Consider the following 19,590-nt stretch of genomic DNA (forward strand, 5'->3'; position numbering starts at 1 on the left):
TTCGAGCCAGCACCACCATTTAATGTGATCATGGCTGATCAATCTCAATCAGTACCCCGTTCCTGCCTTCTCCCCATACCCCCTGACTCTGCTATCCTTAAGAGCTCTATCTAGCTCTCTCTTGAATGCATTCAGAGACTTGGCCTCCACCGCCTTCTGAGGCAGAGAATCCCACAGATTCACAACTCTCTGACTGAAAAAGCTTTTCCTCATCTCTGTTCTAAATGGCCTACCCCTTATTCTTAAACTGTGGCCCCTGGTTCTGAACTCCCCCAACATTGGGAACATGTTTCCTGCCTCTAACGTGTCCAACCCCTTAATAATCTTATATGTTTCGATAAGATCCCCTCTCAGGGGAGTTAATGTGTTTGTTTGGCATCCGGGAGATCAGGTAGGCTGAGGCGGACTGAGCGATGGTTAAGAGATAACTATATGGTTAGGTTTAGAATTATGTATAGATCAGACAAGGAAATGATAGTATAGTTCATTTTACAATGGATATGATGAAACAATAAGCTTTTTAATGAATATCTCTAAATCCATAGTCCAGGAATCTGGACTTGAATCCAGGAACTGATCTACCAAGATGCAACATTTAGAGAAAACTGTCATTCCTGAATAAAGCTTCAGATAAGCAGATGTCTTTTATGCAAACACCAACAATACAAATTTTTGCCCCACATTAATTTTCCCAGCATTGAACTAGGTCCGCAGCAAAAAAAACAAATAGTTCTAACTTTAACACGACATCACATGCTGTTTTAGTTTAGTTTAGTTTAGTTTAGACATACAGCACGGTAACAGGCCCTTCAGCCTACCGACTTCGCACAAACCAACGATCCCCGCACACTAACACTATCCTACACACACTAGGGAAACTTTACAATCTTACCAAGCCAAATGGCCTACAAAACCTGAAGTTTGGAGTGTAGGAGGAAACCAGAGCTCCTGGAGAAAACCCACACAGGTCACAGGGAGAACGTACAAACTCCATACAGACAGCACCCATAGTCTGGATCAAACCCGGGTCTCTGGCGCTGTAAGGCAGCAACTCTATCGTTGTGCCACTGGGTCGCCCAACACCATGCCGTTGTATTTTAAACGAGCAATCCTCCTTACACGTGACAGTCAGTCGAAAAAGAAGGCCAGGCTGGTTTTGACGTACTGCAGAACAGCTTCACTTCCAAACAGTATGTGTTTAATCTCAGACACACTGCAAACTAACCCCCTGCTATCTTCTTTGCTTCCTGTTCTGAGAAGAGCACTTTAAAGGTGAAGAAGATGAATGAAGGTGCAATCATTATCTGTTAGCAGCAGAGACTCAGGGTAATACTAAGCACATCACAAGCATTAGTCTCACAGGGGGCATCCATCCTGAATAGCAAGGTGTTCCAGAAAAGCTTCCTGGGACCTGCTACTTTCACAGCGGGTGATGCTGGTCCCACCTTGCCATGTGTACTAATCAAAGTAAAGCTGTACTGTCAGAAAAGTCATCCATTTTCTGAAAATGCAACCATCTATAGCAGCATATTGAATCCTTTGTGGCTTAACCATCTGCAAAGCATGAGTTTGGCTGACAGTTTGAAAATGTATGACTTGCTCAGACGTATTTATATTTGGAACAATGGATGAATTATAATACTATTTTTATTGATTATGCCTCCCTACATTGAAATGTGCAAGAAAACTTCAAGATCTGCCTTACTGGTTGACAAAAACTTTGTGAATAAAGATCATATTCTTTTAGAATTGGGGCAGCAACTGTCCGATTTATTTTGATTCTGTTTGCACGAGCCTTCTTTAACTTTCAGTTACATCTGGGATGTCACATAGATTGATTTAAGCATTTAAAACAAATAATTAATAAGAAAATTGATGGGTTATTTGGACAAGCATGGATTGGTAAAGGAGAGGCACCTCAATACCAGATTGATTCCTGGGATGGCAGGACTTTCATATGAAGAAAGACTGGATAGACTCGGCTTGTACTCGCTGGAATTGAGAAGATTGAGGGGGGATCTTATAGAAACTTACAAAATTCTTAACGGGTTGGACAGGCTGGATGCGGGAAGATTGTTCCCGATGTTGGGGAAGTCCAGAACAAGGGGTCACAGTTTAAGGATAAGGGGGTAGTCTTTTCGGACCGAGATGAGAACGTTTTTTTTCACACAGAGAGTGGTGAATCTGTGGAATTCTCTGCCACAGAAGGTAGTTGAAGCCAGTTCATTGGCTATATTTAAGAGGGAGTTAGATGTGGCCCTTGTGGCTAAAGGGATCAGGGGGTATGGAGAGAAGGCAGGTACGGGATACTGAGTTGGATGATCAGCCAAGATCATATTGAAGGGCCGAATGGCCTACTCCTGCACCTATTTTCTATGTTTCTATGTTTCTAATAGTGTGATTAGTTAAAGGCAAATGGTGTTTGATGAATGTCATTGTAGGCTTTTGATGAGGTAACAAAAAGGGTGGATGAGGACAATGTACCATATTTGAGATTGTGTATGCGGACTTTCGAAAGGCATTTGATCTTATACCAGAAAGTACACTTGTAATTAAATTGAGAATCATGGGTCAGATAGAACATGGAACTAAAATTGACTGTGATCATAAGCAGAGTTCGTTCATAAGATCATAACATCATAGGTGATAGGAGCAGAATTAAGCCATTCGACCAATCAAGTCTACTCTGCCATTCAATCATGGCTGATCTATCTCTCGCTCCTAACCCCGTTCTCCTGCCTTCTCCCCATAACCTCTGACACCCATACCAATCAAGGATTTATCTATCTCTCCTTAAAAAATATCCACTGACTTGGCCTCCACGGCCCTCTGTTGCAAAGAATTCCACAGCTGCAATGAAAAGACTGGAGGAGAATAGATGTTTGAGTTCTCAAGGTTCAGTACAGGTCTCACTGCTAGTTTGATTCAGACCTAGGGGGGCTCAGCGCATAACCTTCATTTTTGTTGATGAAGTGAGAATGAATTACAAAAATATTCATCGATTTTAAGAGGATATAGAAAATCTCATAGAATCAATGTAAGAACATATGCAATGGAAGCAGATGTAGTCCATTGAGCCTCTCATGCCTGTGGTGACACTTGCAGCAGATGTTCTTTACCACAACATCACTTTCCTACAGTAACCATATACCACTGATTCAACGATGTATTGACTCCTGTCTCGAGTACCACAGCCCCCTCAGGCAGAGAATCCCACAGTCACTGGATTCCAGAAGAGAAATAGCAGGTGGAATTCAGTGTGGAAAAATATGAGCATATATTTTGGTACGAAGAATAAACTAAATTGAACAAGTTTAGAAGGGTTGCAAGATATATACGTGGAGGTGGGGGTGTACAAATCCTTGAATGGGTAGATCAGGGTAGAAACCAGGGATAACAGATCAGGGCTTGGACTTTATAAATGAAAGCACAGAATGCAAAAGTGGCAAAGTTAAGATAAACCTACAAAATATTAGTATTGTGTTCAATTCTGAGTATCCCAGTAAAGGAAAGGTGTGCAGCTTTTCAGATGATACGTACGGATAGTTACTAAAATGGTTGCATGGTGTGGGAGATTACATTTATAGAGAGAGATTGGAGAGCAGTGAAGGCAGAGAGATTAGATTTGTGTTTAAAATTGCTAAAGAAAGAAAATCTATTACCAAGAGCTCAAGTGTAGATATTGACAGTTGTTTGACAGAACAGAGGTGATTGTGAAAAACATTTTTAATACAAGTGGTGCAAATTTGGAATGATCTACCGAATAGGATACAAATCTAACAATATCGCTCTCAGAAAGAAAATGCAAAAATAACTTGCAGAATAACTGCAGAAGTAATGATTTATTTCCGTAGCAATGTTTGCAGTATATGCATCACATATTTTCTCTAATTGGTGTTACATATTTCTCCAGTTTGCTACTGATGCTCTATGCATCGTTGAGCAATTTAAATATAATTTATCATTATACCTGCTTTATTAGTTCACTGCATATTGCCTCATTAATCTCCTAATAGTAATTTTGCTACTCTAATCTCTAAGCATGTTATTTTTTTTGTCATTCTCAACCATTCTTTTATTATAAAATTATTAACATTTTGTAATAAAATAATAAAAAATAATAACTATGAAGTGTATGTGGAGAACAAGTGTTGGGAGGGGTGTGGGGGTGTGCATTAACTGATGAGCTGTACCACTATGAAATTCTGTGAAAGGAGTCTTGCAGAGATCAAATCTCCAGGTTTTTCTCCTTGGAGTTGGAAGATTGGAAGGAGAGGGTGTTGAAACCTCTCTGAGCAATCTGCAATTTTTTAAAACTCATTTTATATTTTGACACTGCAGTACTTTTCTCTGACTTCCTCTGCACTAGTTGATGCCACAGGAGGCTGTGGAGGCCAAGTCAGTGGATATATTTAAGGCAGAGATAGATAGATTCTTGATTAGTGCAGGTGTCAGAGGTTATGGGGAGAAGGCAGGAGAATGGGGTTAGGAGGGAGAGATAGATCAGCAATGATTGAATGGCGGAGTAGACTTGATGGGCCGAATGGTCTAATTCTGCTCCTATCACTTATGATCTTATGACTAATGATCTTGATGTTCCGTGGTGGTGCCCCAGTGTGTGCCTTGGCCTCATGTGCATTATATCCATCCATGCATGACAATGTTCTGTTGTCTTTGTTTGTCATGTCTTTCCTTGTTATGGGGTATAGAACTCTTTAGTTTAATAAAACTAACACCTTATGTTCCTACCCTTTCAATTCTTTATACACTATTGCTTGCAACATTTAATTATCAAAGTAGATTTTTTTCTGTAGCAATGTTTGCAGTATGTACATCACATATTTTATCTAATTGGTGTTACATATTTCTCCAGTTTGCCACTGAAGCTCTATACATTGTTGAATAATTTAAATATAATTTATCATTACACCTGCTTTATTAGCTCACTGCATATTGCTATATTAATCTCCTAATAGTAACTCTGCTACTCGAATTTCTAAGCATGTTTTTTTTTTTCATTCTTAACCATTCTTTTTCTTAATTGTATAATAGGCTCTATCCGGCTGCTGCTGGTACTTGAACACCATGCTGTTCCTACACTCATTCCCAGTGCTACAGCAACGATAGGATCTTTTGAATTGCAAACCTCCACAGCATGCTGTCCTACCTATGATGGGAGTGGGCCACAAGTGGCAAATGGGCTTCAGGTGGCAGGATCCTCGGCTCTATTCCAAGCATCACCCTGTTGATCTGTGTCAACTTAAAAATGATCAGCAACTCAGCGGGTCTGAAGGCATCTCCGGAGAAAAGGAATAGGTGATGATTCGGGTCGAGCCCCTTCTTCAGACTGAGAGTCAGGGGAGAGGGAAACTAGAGAAATGGGAGGGTCACCCTCTCCCCTGACTCTCAGTCTGAAGAAGGGTCTCGATCCGAAACGTCACCTATACCTTCTCTTCGGAGATGCTGTCTGACCCGCTGAGTTACTGCAGCTTTTTCTGTCCATCTTCGGTTTAACCCAGCATCCTTCCTAAAAATTATCAGTACTCTGCACTCTGTACTCTCCCTTTGTACTTGAGGTCAGCTTGATTCTGATTTGGCTAGAGATCCATCACATCCTGGGACTTGCCTAAGAACTAGAGCGTGGACTTTGAAAATGGCACCAAAGATGGGGCCCCTTGCATGCGGGATCAGTAGACGGATCCTGTACACTTGCTAATCGGGGATCAAGGGTACAGCAATGCTCTACTGGACTCTTTGTAAGATAAAGAATTTTACTGTGTTAGAACTTCACATGACAATAAAAGCACCATTGAACCATTGGAAAGCATGCAAAACAATGCTTTTCACTGTACCTCTGTACATGTGAGAATAATACACCTAAACCTAAATTAAACTGCTTTGATTTCTTGAAGTGTAAAGTAAAGTAAAGGAAAGAGTTTCATCCGGGTGTATTATTTATTGAAGGTCAACGATGCCATTTGAACGAGTGAGTTCATTGAAGGGCGTCCGCCATAGCTGGAGTGATGCAAAGTGCATTTGTCTTCTCAGCTCAGTAATGTGCTAGACGACTGTTGAACTACAGCGGCTGGTGTAACAGGTACAGCACCATTCAGTCTTCAGCATGTCTCCAATTCTGCATTGCAATGTACCGGTGCATAAATCAAGTGTGTGCTGTGCACCGATTCAAGCTATCATATCCACAATCACCCACCCCTTCCCCAGCACCATCCTCACCACTTCCCACTGCAGCAAGCAATGCATGCTTTGACACACACTATTATAAATTGATTCTGACGATTTAGGCTTGGGAAGTCTGTTCTTTCCAGGAAAGCTTATGGTAGCTATTGCATTAAAGATGAACTTCTGCTCATTGCTGTGGGAGCAGTTGTTTGCAATGGCTGAGAAATGACTCGGAGATTGTTTTTCGAAGTGGGGGCAGTGACCCTCAGGTGAGTCATTCAATAGTGAAAAATGGTCAATCATTTCTGCTTCTTTAAATAAATGCTGATCCACAAACTGGGGAACTTGTTCTTGTCAGGTTGTGCGGATGAACCATTTGGTGTCAGTGGGTTGCCTAAAAAAAAACGGAAAACCATCGGGTTTTTGTTTTTGGAAATGTTTGTCAAATTAATTAATGCACACTTTGATTAAAGCTGGGGTTAATCGTCTGATCTGGTGTGTCTTTTACAAGTACGAGTCGCAATCCCAAAGCCTAAAACGTATAAGATTATTAAGGGGTTGGACACATTAGAGGCAGGAAACATGTTCCCAATGTTGGGGGAGTCCAGAACCAGGGACCACAGTTTAAGAATAAGGGGTAGGCCATTTAGAACAGAGATGAGGAAAAACTTTTTCAGTCAGAGAGTTGTGAATCTGTGGAATTCTCTGCCTCAGAGGGCAGTGGAGGCCAATTCTCTGAATACATTCAAGAGAGAGCTAGACAGAGCTCTTAAGGATAGCGGAGTCAGGGGGTATGGGGAGAAAGCAGGAACGGGGTACTGATTGAGAAATATCAGCCATGATCACATTGAATGGCGCGAAGGGCTGAATGGCCTACTCCTGCACCTATTGTCTATTGTCTATTGCCTTGCACAAAGAGGAAGAAGGTGTCAGATGATTTGCATCAAATGCACAGCAGAATTGTGTCATTAACTGGAATTCTTAAATTGAATGGAAGGATGATTATAAATTTGATTAATGGTTGCAGAACTCTTTTCATGAGATGACCTGTATTCCTAAATAATTTTAACTTTTAAGACTCTGTTTCCAAATTTCTTTCAGCTCCTGAAATTAGCTGCCTGTATCCATTTGTGATCAATAGAAAATCAAAATGGGCGATGTAAAATTGCGAATCTCCCCTTGTGTAGTATATCTGTGTTCTGTAATTATAGTTAAACAGGTGATTAAATCATTGATTTTTGATCTCCTAAACGAGTTCCTTTTTTTGTGGATGAATCATGTTATTATTGTCCATTGTGTTCAAGAATTTAGCGTTCTGACCCAGGCAAAAATTTGAGAATAATTGAGGATAATTTTGCGTAAAAAGGTGGAGGGGCAGGTAGTGTGGAGAAAGCAGGGACTCTGCAGAAGGACTTGGACAGGTTGGGAGAGTGGGCAGATGCAGGATTGCCAGCTGCAGGACTCCCAAAAGGTTAATCTGCAAGTCGAATTGGTAGTAAGGATGGCAAACTCAATGCTAGCATTTATTTCAAGAGAGCTAGAATACAAAAACAGATGTAATGCTGAGGCTCCATAAGGCGCTGGTCAGGCCGCATTTAGAGTATTGTGAGCAATTTTGGGCACCGTATCTGAGGAAGGATGTGCTGACTCTGGAGAGGGTCCAGAGGAGGTTTACAAGAATGATCCCAGGAGTGAGTGGGTTAACATATGATGAGCGTTTGATGACACTGGGCCTGTACACGCTGGAGTAAAAAAGGATGAGGGGGGGAACCTTATTGAAACTTACCAAATAGTGAATGGCTTGGTTTGAGTGGATGTGGAGAGGATGTTTCCACTTTTGAGAGAGTCTAGGACCCAGAGGTCATAGCCTCAGAATTAAAGGACATTCATTTAGGACGGAGGTAAGGAGAAATTTCTTTAGTCAGAAGGTGGTGAATCAGTGGAATTCTTTGCCTGTCAATGGATATTTTTAAGTCAGAGAAAGATAGATTCTTGATTACGATACTATACGATATAACTATATTTATCCCAGGAGGGAAATTGTTGGGAAATATCCCAGGGAGGGAAATTAGTACGGGTGTCAGGGGTTATGGGGAGAAGGCAGGATTAGGAGGGAGAGATAGATCAGCCATGATTGAATGGCGGAGTAGACTTGATGAGCCGAATAGTCTAATTCGGCACCTATCACTTATGACATGACCTCACAAGTTTGTCAACACAACGTCCAGAATGAGCTTCTGGAGAGAAACAATTCAAATAAACACTTTTGAATGTATTAATTATTTCGACTTCTGAATAATTCCTACAAAACATATTCCAGAATCATGTCACCTTCCCTTTTCATTCCCAATTATGATGCCGGGTTTGGCAAAGACAGGCTTGCTTATTCCACCTACTTACATCCAACACCTCAAACAGACATGCATGCAAACAAGATAGGCACAAAAGGCTGGAGTAACTCAGCGGGACAGGCATCATCTCTGGAGAGAAGGAATGGGTGACGTTTCAGGTTGAGACCCTTCAGTCTGAAGAAGGGTCTCGACCCGAAACGTCAGCCATTCCTTCTTTCCAAAGATGCTGCCTGTCCCACTGAGTTACTCCAGCTTTTTGTGCCTATCATCGGTTTGAACCAGCATCTGCAGTTCCTTCTTACACACCCGCAAACAATTCAGGGTACTTGGGTTGACATAGACCTCAAGCCTTTTGTAGCTGTCTCCGCAGGAAATCAGTCCTCACAGCAACCACAGATGGAGACAGATAAGACAAAAAAGCAGGGAATGATGAAAACAGATGACTGATGTGAAAATATGATTGAATAGCATTAATCGCGTTAATGAATAGGCCACAGAGCTCCCAATCTGCTAGCCCGCAGGCAGGTCACAGAGTCACTGCATGTGTTTAGCTGCAGACATATTCTCTCCAATTTCCCTCTCTCTGGCTAACAATGTCAAGATTTGTAACCATCTTCCATCTCTGCCCATAGCCACTGTTATTCATATCTGAAGCTTGGTGGTAGAAACAAAGATCTGTAGATGCTGGTTTATGCCAAAGACAGACACAAAACGCTGGAGTAACTTAACGGGTCAGATGGCATCTCGAGAGAAACAGGATGGGTGACGTTTCAGGTCAGGATCCTTCGTCAGGTCTTCAGAATTTTCAGGTCCGAAGAAGGGTCCTGACAACCCATCACCTATCCTCCTTCTGCAGAGATGCTCCTGACCCGCTGAGTTACTCCAGCACTTTGTGTCCATCTGAAGCTTGATGGTATTTGTGGGAGGTTTAGGGTATGAGATGTTTTATCCATGCTGTGCCCTATCAGTGGTAGTTGTACAGGCACTGAGAGCTGGGCAAGCTGAATGGCAATGACAATGTCTATGCAATGCAATAGAATGATAGAACGTGCTAAAATGTGTGGAGGCACAAGGAACTGCAGGTGCTGGAATCTTGAGGAAAACAAAGTGCTGGAGGAACTCAACAGGTCAGGCAGCATCTGTGGAAGGAGTGTGCAAGCAATGTTTCGGGTCGGGCTTCAGTCCAAGGTATCCGTCTTATTTCAAACACAAAGGTACACAAAATGCTGGAGTAACTCAGCGCGTCAGCCCGGTCGGCCGTCATGGGTGGAGTGGGAGCACGTGGCTGCTGGCTGGGTGAGGTCATGTGGGGCACGGGGCGGTGACGTCACCTTGTCCCTTATTTGGGAGTGAGATAGTTGGCAACCTCTACACACCACCATCCCTGGCAGGGCCATCCAGGCACCATCTGTGTAAAAAACTTGTCTCGTCCATCTCCTTTAAACACTGCCCCTTTCACTATAAATCTATGTGCTCCAGTCTTTGACATTTCCACCCGGAGAAAAAGGTTCTGACTCTCTACCCTATCTATGCCTCTCAAAATGTTATATACTTCTTCCACCTCTAGAGTTCCAGAAAAAATAATCCAAGTCTGTCCAACCTCTCCTTATAATTAGATAATACCAGGCAATATTCTGGTAAAACTCTTCTGCACCCTCTCCAAAGCTTCCACAACCTTCCCATAATGGGGTGACAAGAACTCAGAACTCTGAAGAGGGGTCTCGTCCCAAAACGTCACCCATTCCTTCTCTCCAGAGATGCTGCCTGTCCCGCTGATTACTCCAGCTTTTTCTGTCTATCTTCGGTTTAAACTAGCATCTGCAGTTCCTTCTTACACATCATGAGCTAAGAGGTTGGATGAACAAGTAGCTCCATCCTAGAGTTACCTCAGGTCACAACCTTGATGTACATGTAACTGCTTCATTTTCTTAATGTCACTTGATGTTTATGCAATGAATACATTTTTGATAATGGCCAATTACCGTGTCCCTATTGTCACCGCACCTGTGGTACATCTCTGGTGCTCAGGGATACCATCAAAGCCCTCTGCTACAGAACACGAGAAACCAGCAGAGACGTCACTACTTTAGTAGCGATTGATAAGTAGGAAAGGATGAGGTGGGTTGAAACGGCCCATTATTGGGCTCTGCCTGTCTATGATTTTATGACCACTATCAGCTGGGTGACGAGAAGCCTACAATATTTTTCATCAAAGATAGCCACAAAACGCTGGTGTAGCTTAGCAGGACAGGCAGCATCTCTGGATAGAAGGAATGGGTTGAGACTCTTCTTCAGTCTGAAAAAGGGCCTCTGCACGAAATGTCACCCATTCCTTCTATCCAGAGATGCTGCCTGACCCGCTGAGTTACTGCAGGATTTTTCATCTATCTTTGGTGGAAATCAGCATCTGCAGTTCCTTCCCAGATACTTTTGACCATTCAGGGTGGTTTCTGTTGACATAAATTCAATGTGAGTCATTCCACTGACTCCCTGGTCTCCACCACTACCTGTGGGATTTCCTTCTGGAAGTGATAGCGGAGGCTGAAGAGGCTAAATTAAATGTTCGGAATGTTAATAGGTTATCCAACATGTTTTCCATCATCGACGCCTTTGCAAATTCATTGCATAAGAGCCTTTTGCCCCCTTTCATTCCATTGTTCACTTAGCAGCTTCAAACACGGCATATGTGTTCCTGCAATCAGCACTACTAATGCAGCGGAGGTGGAGTGTGGATGTAAAGGGAGTTACAAACCAGTACAATTGATTGCAAAATGATCAATTGCTCTGTGAGGATCAGCAGCATATAAATATTTTCAGAACAAAAATTATTTTTAATTTGAACCGATTGGTGTCAAGAATAAGTTCCATACTCTTGATCTCATTGGTAAAACTCGGACTAACTTTGATCGGACTTTATTGGCTTTACCTTGCGCTAAACGTTGTTCCCTTATGATGTATCTGTACACTGTCAATGGCTCAACCGTAATCACGTATTGTCTTTCTGCTGGAGAGTTGGCACGCAACAAAAGCTTTTCTCTGTACCTCGGTACACGTGACAATAAACCAAACTGAATTACTTCCTGGGCTTAGCTTCCCCATTTCAATCAGATGTCCCTCAACATAATGATAACAACACTCACACGACTCTATACTTGTGATCAGTTTAATCTCAAAGGCACTGGCAGGACCTAAGTGAACACGACAAAAAATAATAGGTGCAGGAATTGGCCTTTCAGTCCATCAAACCAATCAACCATTCACGAAGAACAGGACTAAACTTCAGCATCTAATTTGCTTTCCCTGTACCCAAGTCACAAGTACAAGTCGGGTAATATTTCAGGAATGCTATTTTACACATTGAGTACAGCCTGATGCTGTCAAATGTCAGAAGGTAGACACAAAATGTTGGAGTAACTCAGTGGGACAGGCAGCATCTCTGGATGGAAGGAATGGGTGACGTTTCAGGTCGAGGCCCTTCTTCAGACTGCTGTCAACTTCTGCAGACTGTCAGGATGTTCAGGGCTGGATTTGCCTTCCATGGCTTGGGCCAGGAAGGGAAAGCATTAAAGCATTTTAATCCTGGTTGCTGCCTGCTAATCCGTGTTGAAAGGAATGTGTTGGGATGGGGAACATCACAGGAGCAAACCGTAAGAACTATTACATTTGAAATTCAGAGCAACAGCCCTGGGTGGTTGTGCGAGAGGCAGGTGACTTCTAAAGAGCTCCACAACACTCAGTATCTCAGGGGAAACGTAAAGGATTTTTACTTGAAGAGGATGACATCAGAGGTTGAAATGCATCTCAGCAAAGGTCAACATAGTGATCAGGGGAAACACTGAGGCCTTTTGACCTTCACTTCCAGCCGAGGAGCATTGAACAGCATCGACACTTTATGCTACACACCTACAATCCGATTGATTTAGCTGTGCTCGGTGTCAAGTCCCTAAAGTGTGTTGGTTTCTACCACAAGATTGGATTCTCATTTGTTATGATTGAATAAACGGATAGCTCACACCAATACTGTTTGAAGTTAGCTGGCTGTATTGGAATACCTTACGGATTTGATTATGTGGGTGTTTTTCCAACATGTATTTTCTTGCCGCAATAATGCTGAAGAAATGTTCCAAGATGTGCACATTAAATTAATATTAACGAGAGTACTTAAATCGTGATACCGAGATTCTGCACAAAGGAGGTGCAATTTAATTGCTGTTCATTGAAAATTACCAGTTAGTAACACTCTTACCTTGAATTCAGAAGACCTAATCCAGAGATTGTGGAACAGAAATATAGGCTGTCTTTCCAATCCTACTTCATCAGAGGTGCCATTTTATGGATGAGAGATTATGGCAATGAAGATCTTAGAGCTCTAAATAGGAACAAGTGTTATGCCTGGTTCTCAATATTTATTCCTCAGTCAATATTATTATTGTAGATTATCTGGTCATTTTCACATTACTGTTTGTGGGAGCTTGCTATGTGCAATTTTTTTAACAGTTATCAGCACTCAGAAATACGCTTATAGGGATGGATGAGGCACTATCTGAATGTAGAACGTTTGTTCAAAAGACAAATGGCTGAATAGATCATAAGTTCACAACTTCACAAGTTCTAGTAGAATTAGGCCATTCGGTCCATCGAGTCCACTCCACAATTTAATCTGCCACCTTATCCCATTTTCCCGCCTTCTCCCCGTAACCCTTGACACCCGTTCTAATCAAGAAGTTGTCTATCTCTGCCTTAAATATATCCACTGACTTGGCCTCCACAGCCCTCTGTGGCAATGAGCTCCACAGAATAACTACCCTCTGACTAAAGATGTTCCTCTTTTCTAAAAGAGCGTTACAAAAGGCCTCAGTGTTTCCCCTGATCACTATGTTGACCTTTGCTGAGATGCATTTCAACCTCTGATGTCATCCTCTTCAAGTAAAAATCCTTTACGTTTCCCCTGAGATACTGAGTGTTGTGGAGCTCCTTAGAAGTCACCTGCCTCTCGCACAACCACCCAGAGCTGTTGCTCTGAATTTCAAATGTAATAGTTCTTACGGTTTGCTCCTGTGATGTTCCCCATCCCAACACATTCCTTTGAACATGGATTAGCCATCAGCAACCAGGATTAAAATGCTTTAATGCTTTCCCTTCCTGACCCAAGCCATGAAAGGCAAATCCAGCCCTGAACTGTCGCGTCCAATCTACCTGTCAAATGTCCTGACGGTAAATAAATTGGTTAAACAAAACTATCTTCTGGTATCTTCAAATGCCTTTTCTTAATTTAATATTACGTGCTTCTAAATGCATCCGCGACCAACTAGCAAACCTGGGGACAGCGCACGACAGCGCCCGCAATAAGCTACGATACCTGGCGACAAGCCAGCTGTCGCCGAGAAATTTATATCTGGAATGTCGCCGAGATCCACTACGATTCATTGAAGACTCCTCACGATCACGCCCGCGACACCCCGGCCAACGTTTGGCGGCAGCCTAGTCGCCGGCAGTCGCCTTAAAATCACCTAAGTGGGACTGGCCCTTAACAAAATGTCAGTGAGTACTTCCTACAGACCTTTTCATATTATATTCTGAATGCTGACCTCAAACAAAAGTAAGATGATGCCAAGGTGTGGCGGCACGGTGGCGCAGCGGTAGAGTTGCTGCCTTACAGCGAATGCAGCGCCGGAGCCTCAGGTTCGATCCTGACTACGGGCGCCATCTGTATGGAGTTTGTACGTTCTCCCCGTGACCTGCGTGGGTTTTCTCCGAGATCTTCGGTTTCCTCCCACACTCCAAAGACGTACAGGTATGTAGGTTAATTGACTGGGTAAAATGTAAAAATTGTCCCTAGTGTGTGTAGGATAGTGTTAATGTGCGGTGATCGCTGGGCGGCACGGACTTGGTGGGCCGAAGGGGCCTGTTTCCGCACTGTATCTCTAAATCTAAAAAATCTAAAAAAGGTGCCAGCACTATACGCGCTACAATATATAATGTCAAACAACATTAATGACTGGAGCACATAGGAAAAACTAAAATGAAGGGCTGTTATCCATAAACGACAGAGAATGAAAACATTGCCAGATTCCCACCTCCTTGACTGGTTTGATTGGTAGAGCAAATCTGTGCACAGGTTTAATATCTCGTACCGTGCCATTTGTGAAAGAAATGAATACATTTAGAACGGGGAAAGACGGGTTAATATTCATGAGCACTTCTGTTTTTGAGAAGTGGAATAATCCCGGTCGTTTTTGCTTGTTCACATTTTTAACAAATATGATAGCGTAAAACATTCAGTTGCCAATTAGGTACAGATTTCGTTTCATTTGATGCACAGGTTTTTACTGGTTTTCGATCTGTAAACTATAAGGTGGAGCACTGAGATTTCACTGTGATACAAATGCACCTCCCCCACATTCCCATGGGGACAGTGGAACAGCAATGTTCAATGCAGCATCACTGCTACAGCCCACTCCACATGCTGAGTTCAGAGCGAGACGCACTGCAAGTAGAACAGGCTTCTGGAGCTGGTGGCATAGCTAGACTGTTAGTCGAGAGTCAAGAGTCAAGAGTGTTTTATTGTCATAGGTCCCAGATAGAACAATGACATTCTTACTTGAAGCAGCACAACAGAATATGTGAACATAGTACACTGTAACCAATATAATAAACAAGAAAAAAGTTCAGTGTGTGTATATGTACACATACTCACAAATACACACACACACACATATATATATATATATATATATATATATATATATATATCATATCATATCATATATATACAGCCGGAAACAGGCCCTTTCGGCCCACCAAGTCCGTGCCGCCCAGCGATCCCCGCACATTAACACTATCCTACACCCACTAGGGACAATTTTTTACATTTACCCAGCCAATTAACCTACATACCTGTACGTCTTTGGAGTGTGGGAGGAAACCGAAGATCTCGGAGAAAACCCACGCAGGTCACGGGGAGAACGTACAAACTCCATACAGTGCAGCACCCGTAGTCAGGATCGAACCTGAGTCTCTGGCGCTGCATTCGCTGTAAAGCAGCAACTCTACCGCTGCGCTACCGTGCCGCCCTAGATCATATGTGTATGTACACACACACTTGCACACATATGTACATGCAAATAAACAAACAAACAAACAAACAGTTTTAATTAGTCTAATTATCACACAAGAACACTTGTGCCTAAATCTCTCTCATGGCAGCACATTCATTTGATTATGAAAGGTGCTGTGCTTTTGTGCTTTTGTTTGGTGGGTTTTGTTTCAGATAGTGCGATGTCTCAAGACTGAGGCGATTTTACCTAAGCTGTCTAAGCTATTGACTCCATTTATACCTCCGCTGTCTCAAGCAGCATAATCAAGGACGAGTCGCACCCCAGTCACTCCCTCTTCTCCCCTCGCCCATCGGGCAAAAGGTATAGAAGTGTGAAAACGCACACCTCCAGATTCAGGGACGGTTTCTTCCCAGCTGTTATCAGGCAACTGCATCATTCTACCACAACCAGAGAGCAGTCTTAAACTACTATCTACCTCTTTGGTGACCCTCGGAGCATCCATGATCGGACTTTGCTGGCTTTACCTTGCGCTAAACGTTATTCCCTTATCACGCATCTGTACACTGTAAATGGCTCAATTGTAAACATGTGTTGTCTTTCTGCTGACTGGGTAGCACACAACAAAAGCTTTTCACTGTACCTCGGTACACGTGACAATAAACTAAACCAAACTAAAAGATAGCTTCACACATCTACATATGCCGTTATAACTTAAACTGCATGTGTAGTTATAACTTGAATGATAATGAAATGGTAAGCTGCACATCCTCACAGTTGCTGTTGTGTTTGCTGTATCTTGAGCCAATTCTTCCACCCCAAGCTTCAAATCCGCAAATTGAGAGCAACAATTTTTACTGGTAGTTTATTTTTACTGGCAAGGTCAGAAATTGGACAGAAGTGTAGAAAATATTGAGCATTTCAAATGATAAAATACCAAATCTGTGTAATTGTGTCAGAACAGGAAACATGATCGTGTTGATTCACTTTGAGAGATTTGCACATTCATCAGCCAAGGCATTGTTTTAAACAACACCCTCACTTCCTACTCTAATGTATCATTATTTGGACGGCATATTACAAAATGCCAAATATTAAAACTTATCTACTATATTTACTTTCTGCATCCAGCTTATTCTTCACCAATCTTGGATCGAATGCTTGCACATTTCATCCCTGCCATTCACATCTATTTGACAGAATGCCTTGCAACATGTTTTGTGCTGGATCATGTTGCTAATCAGATTATCAATTACAGATGGTGATGAGTCAGAATATAGAAGTGAGATCGACTGATTGACCAAATGGTGCCAGCACAACAACCTGGCTCTCAATATCAGCAAAACCAATGAACTGATTGTGGACTTTGGAAGAGGAAGGATGAGGACCCACAATCCTGTCTATATCAACAGGATGACGGTGGACAGAGTCAAAAACGTCAAGTTCTTGGGCGTGCATATTTCCGAAGATCTTTCCTGGGCCCAGCACACTGATGCAATTGTAACTAAAGCACATCAACGCCTCTACTTCCTGAGAAGATTATGGAGATTCAGTATGTCAGAGAGGATTCTCTTGAACTTCTACAGGTGGACAGTAGAGAGCATATTGACTGGTTGCATCATGGCCTGGGATGAAAAAGACTGCAAAAAGTTATGAACACTGCCCAGTCCATCACTGGCTCTGACCTCCCCACCATCAAAGGGATTTATTGGAGTGGCTGCCTCAAAAAGGCAGCCAGCATCGTCAGAGACCCACACCACCCTGGCCACACACTCATTTCACCCCTGCCATCGGGAAGAAGGTACAGGAGCCTAAAACTGTAACGTCCAGGTTCAGGAACAGCTTCTTCCCTACAGCCATCAGGCTACAACCTCAAATAAGCTCTGAACTACAACAGACAAAGACTATTATTATTATTATTACTATTATTATTATTGCACTACTATTGTTGTTTTTTGTGTGTACGTATGTGTGCGTGTGTGTATATATATATATATATATGTGTGTGTGTGTGTACTTGTGTGTATATATACACATTTAATGTTTTTCTCTCTCGTTTATTATATTGTTTACAGTGTACTATGTTTACATGTTCTGTTGTGCTGCAGCAAGTATGAATTTCATTGCTCTATCTGGGACATATGACAATAAAACACTCTTGACTCTTATTTCTGGGTTCAGCATCCAAAAGAACATTCAGAAATAGCCTCCAGGAAATGTTCGTTGACATTTTGAGACTCAATTTACAGCTGTGCTTTATTAGCCAGCTAATTTATTTGGTTTTTTTTATTTGATAAAAATCTTCTAAGAACATTTTCCTCAGTTTTCTGCTATCTTCCCCTGAAGGTATTGACTCATGCCTCTCCCATCTCCAATACAGGACAGTGCTTGCTAGGAGCTGATGCATTCACAGTACGTACTACAACCGTTCCTGTTTTCAAAGGGAATGCTTGTTCAGGAACAGAACCCCTGGTGTTTTACTTTAACTGTTGCTGCGCTTGGTTACAGTGAAGCTAATTATATTTCTGTCTACAGTCACAAGGAAACAAGAAAGTAGGAGCTGGAGTAGGCTACTCAGCCCCTCAAGACTTGCCATCCATAATGATCATGGATGATCTGGTCCTGGTATTAACTCTTCTTCTTTACCAGTTCCTCAAAGCCCTCAATTCCTTGATTTTTCCAAAATGTATTTACCTCCTCCTTAAATACCTCCAGTGATCTCACCTTCAGAACTCTCTGAGTGAGAGAATTCCAGAGATACATCACCCTCTGCCATAAGAATTTTGTGTGAAGTTGAGTTTTTAATGATGGCCCCCTTTATCTTGCAACTATGACTCCTCATTTGAGACTCTCCTAGTTGAACCATTTTAACATCTATCAAGTCATGTCCTCTTAGGATTATATAATGTCCTCTTATATATTTTAATAAGGCCACACTTATTCCACTAAAGAATATAGATTTAATATTCTTTATCCATTCTTGGTAGGACAACCCTCAAACCCCAAGAATCAATTCAGTGAAGGTCTCTAATGTGAATATATCCTCCTGTAAATCAACGTTGTATAATCAAAGGGGATGTTGTGGAGATAATGGTAGGTCAGAGACTTCTTGTTCAAATCTTCTTGTAGTAATTCAAGAAATCAAGAGCAATAAATTTCTCTCAAGTTTATCATATGGTAATCATGAAGATTTGTAAATAACGAAAAAATATGACTTGGCTCTTTGTCAGTGTAAGGGAACTACTAATTTCTCGAGGTCAAGTGTGTAGATGTGACTCCATTTGTACATTTGAAGAAGGGTCCTGACCTGAAACATTGCCTATCCATGTCGTTCAGAGATTCTGCCTGACCCGCTGAGTTGCTCCAGAACTTAATGCCTTTTTTTGTAAGCCATCATATGCAGTTCCTTGAGTCTACATCATTACAAGCCGGAATCCTAATCCTTTTGCAATGCCCCACTGAGCAAAGATGGCTTACGAAAGGTGGAATTGCTGCTGTATTTTGCAAGCAATTAACCTCAAAGTGGGGTCAAGCTAATTTGGCCTTGTCAGCATCACAGAGCAATAAAAGAAACATTTCAAAAGGAATATGACACATGTTTCCCCTCAGTCCGTACACCACAGCAAATGTAATCACTGTAGGGAATCTACTGATTTCTTTTAAAACAATATTCCTAATTTTTAATAGGAAGTTCTTGAGTTTTACGTGCTCCAATCCTACTTCTAGGGAGTCCTGCGTATCCACAGCTGGTTGAACATACTTTCCCTGTCATGGAAACAATCGGGTGATCAGCAACACCCCAGAGTCCAAACAAGTAAACAGATGTGCTGAGTGCTAATGGATAAATGTTTAACTTTGATTCGTTAAACTCACGAGTCTTGTGTGGGACTGACAGGTGAAGAGTTCCAGAGGCATAAATGCGGTATCTCCAACAGCCCCCGTGGTATCTAAGATATGAGAGATCACTGCTGTAAACCTCATGGCCTATCATTCAGTTTTTCTTA

At 42.1% G+C, this 19,590-nt stretch overlaps 1 protein-coding gene and 1 long non-coding RNA gene across 5 annotated transcripts in view; one reads left to right on the forward strand and one right to left on the reverse strand.

Annotated features, from left to right (window-relative positions):
• Positions 1 to 17,519, forward strand: part of LOC144594452 (uncharacterized) — a 31,426-nt gene extending 13,907 nt beyond the window's left edge. Inside the window, exons 2-3 of the long non-coding RNA XR_013547391.1 lie at positions 5,965 to 6,097; positions 16,845 to 17,519. This is a non-coding gene — a long non-coding RNA (uncharacterized LOC144594452). The remainder of the gene's footprint in view (positions 1 to 5,964; positions 6,098 to 16,844) is intronic.
• LOC144594451 (protein shisa-6-like) overlaps positions 1 to 19,590 on the reverse strand; it is a 517,988-nt gene that overhangs the window by 230,345 nt on the left and 268,053 nt on the right. The gene's annotated exons all lie outside the window — the stretch shown is intronic.

This window comes from Rhinoraja longicauda, chromosome 6, assembly GCF_053455715.1.
Source record: "Rhinoraja longicauda isolate Sanriku21f chromosome 6, sRhiLon1.1, whole genome shotgun sequence".
NCBI classification, from domain to species: Eukaryota; Metazoa; Chordata; class Chondrichthyes; order Rajiformes; family Arhynchobatidae; genus Rhinoraja; species Rhinoraja longicauda.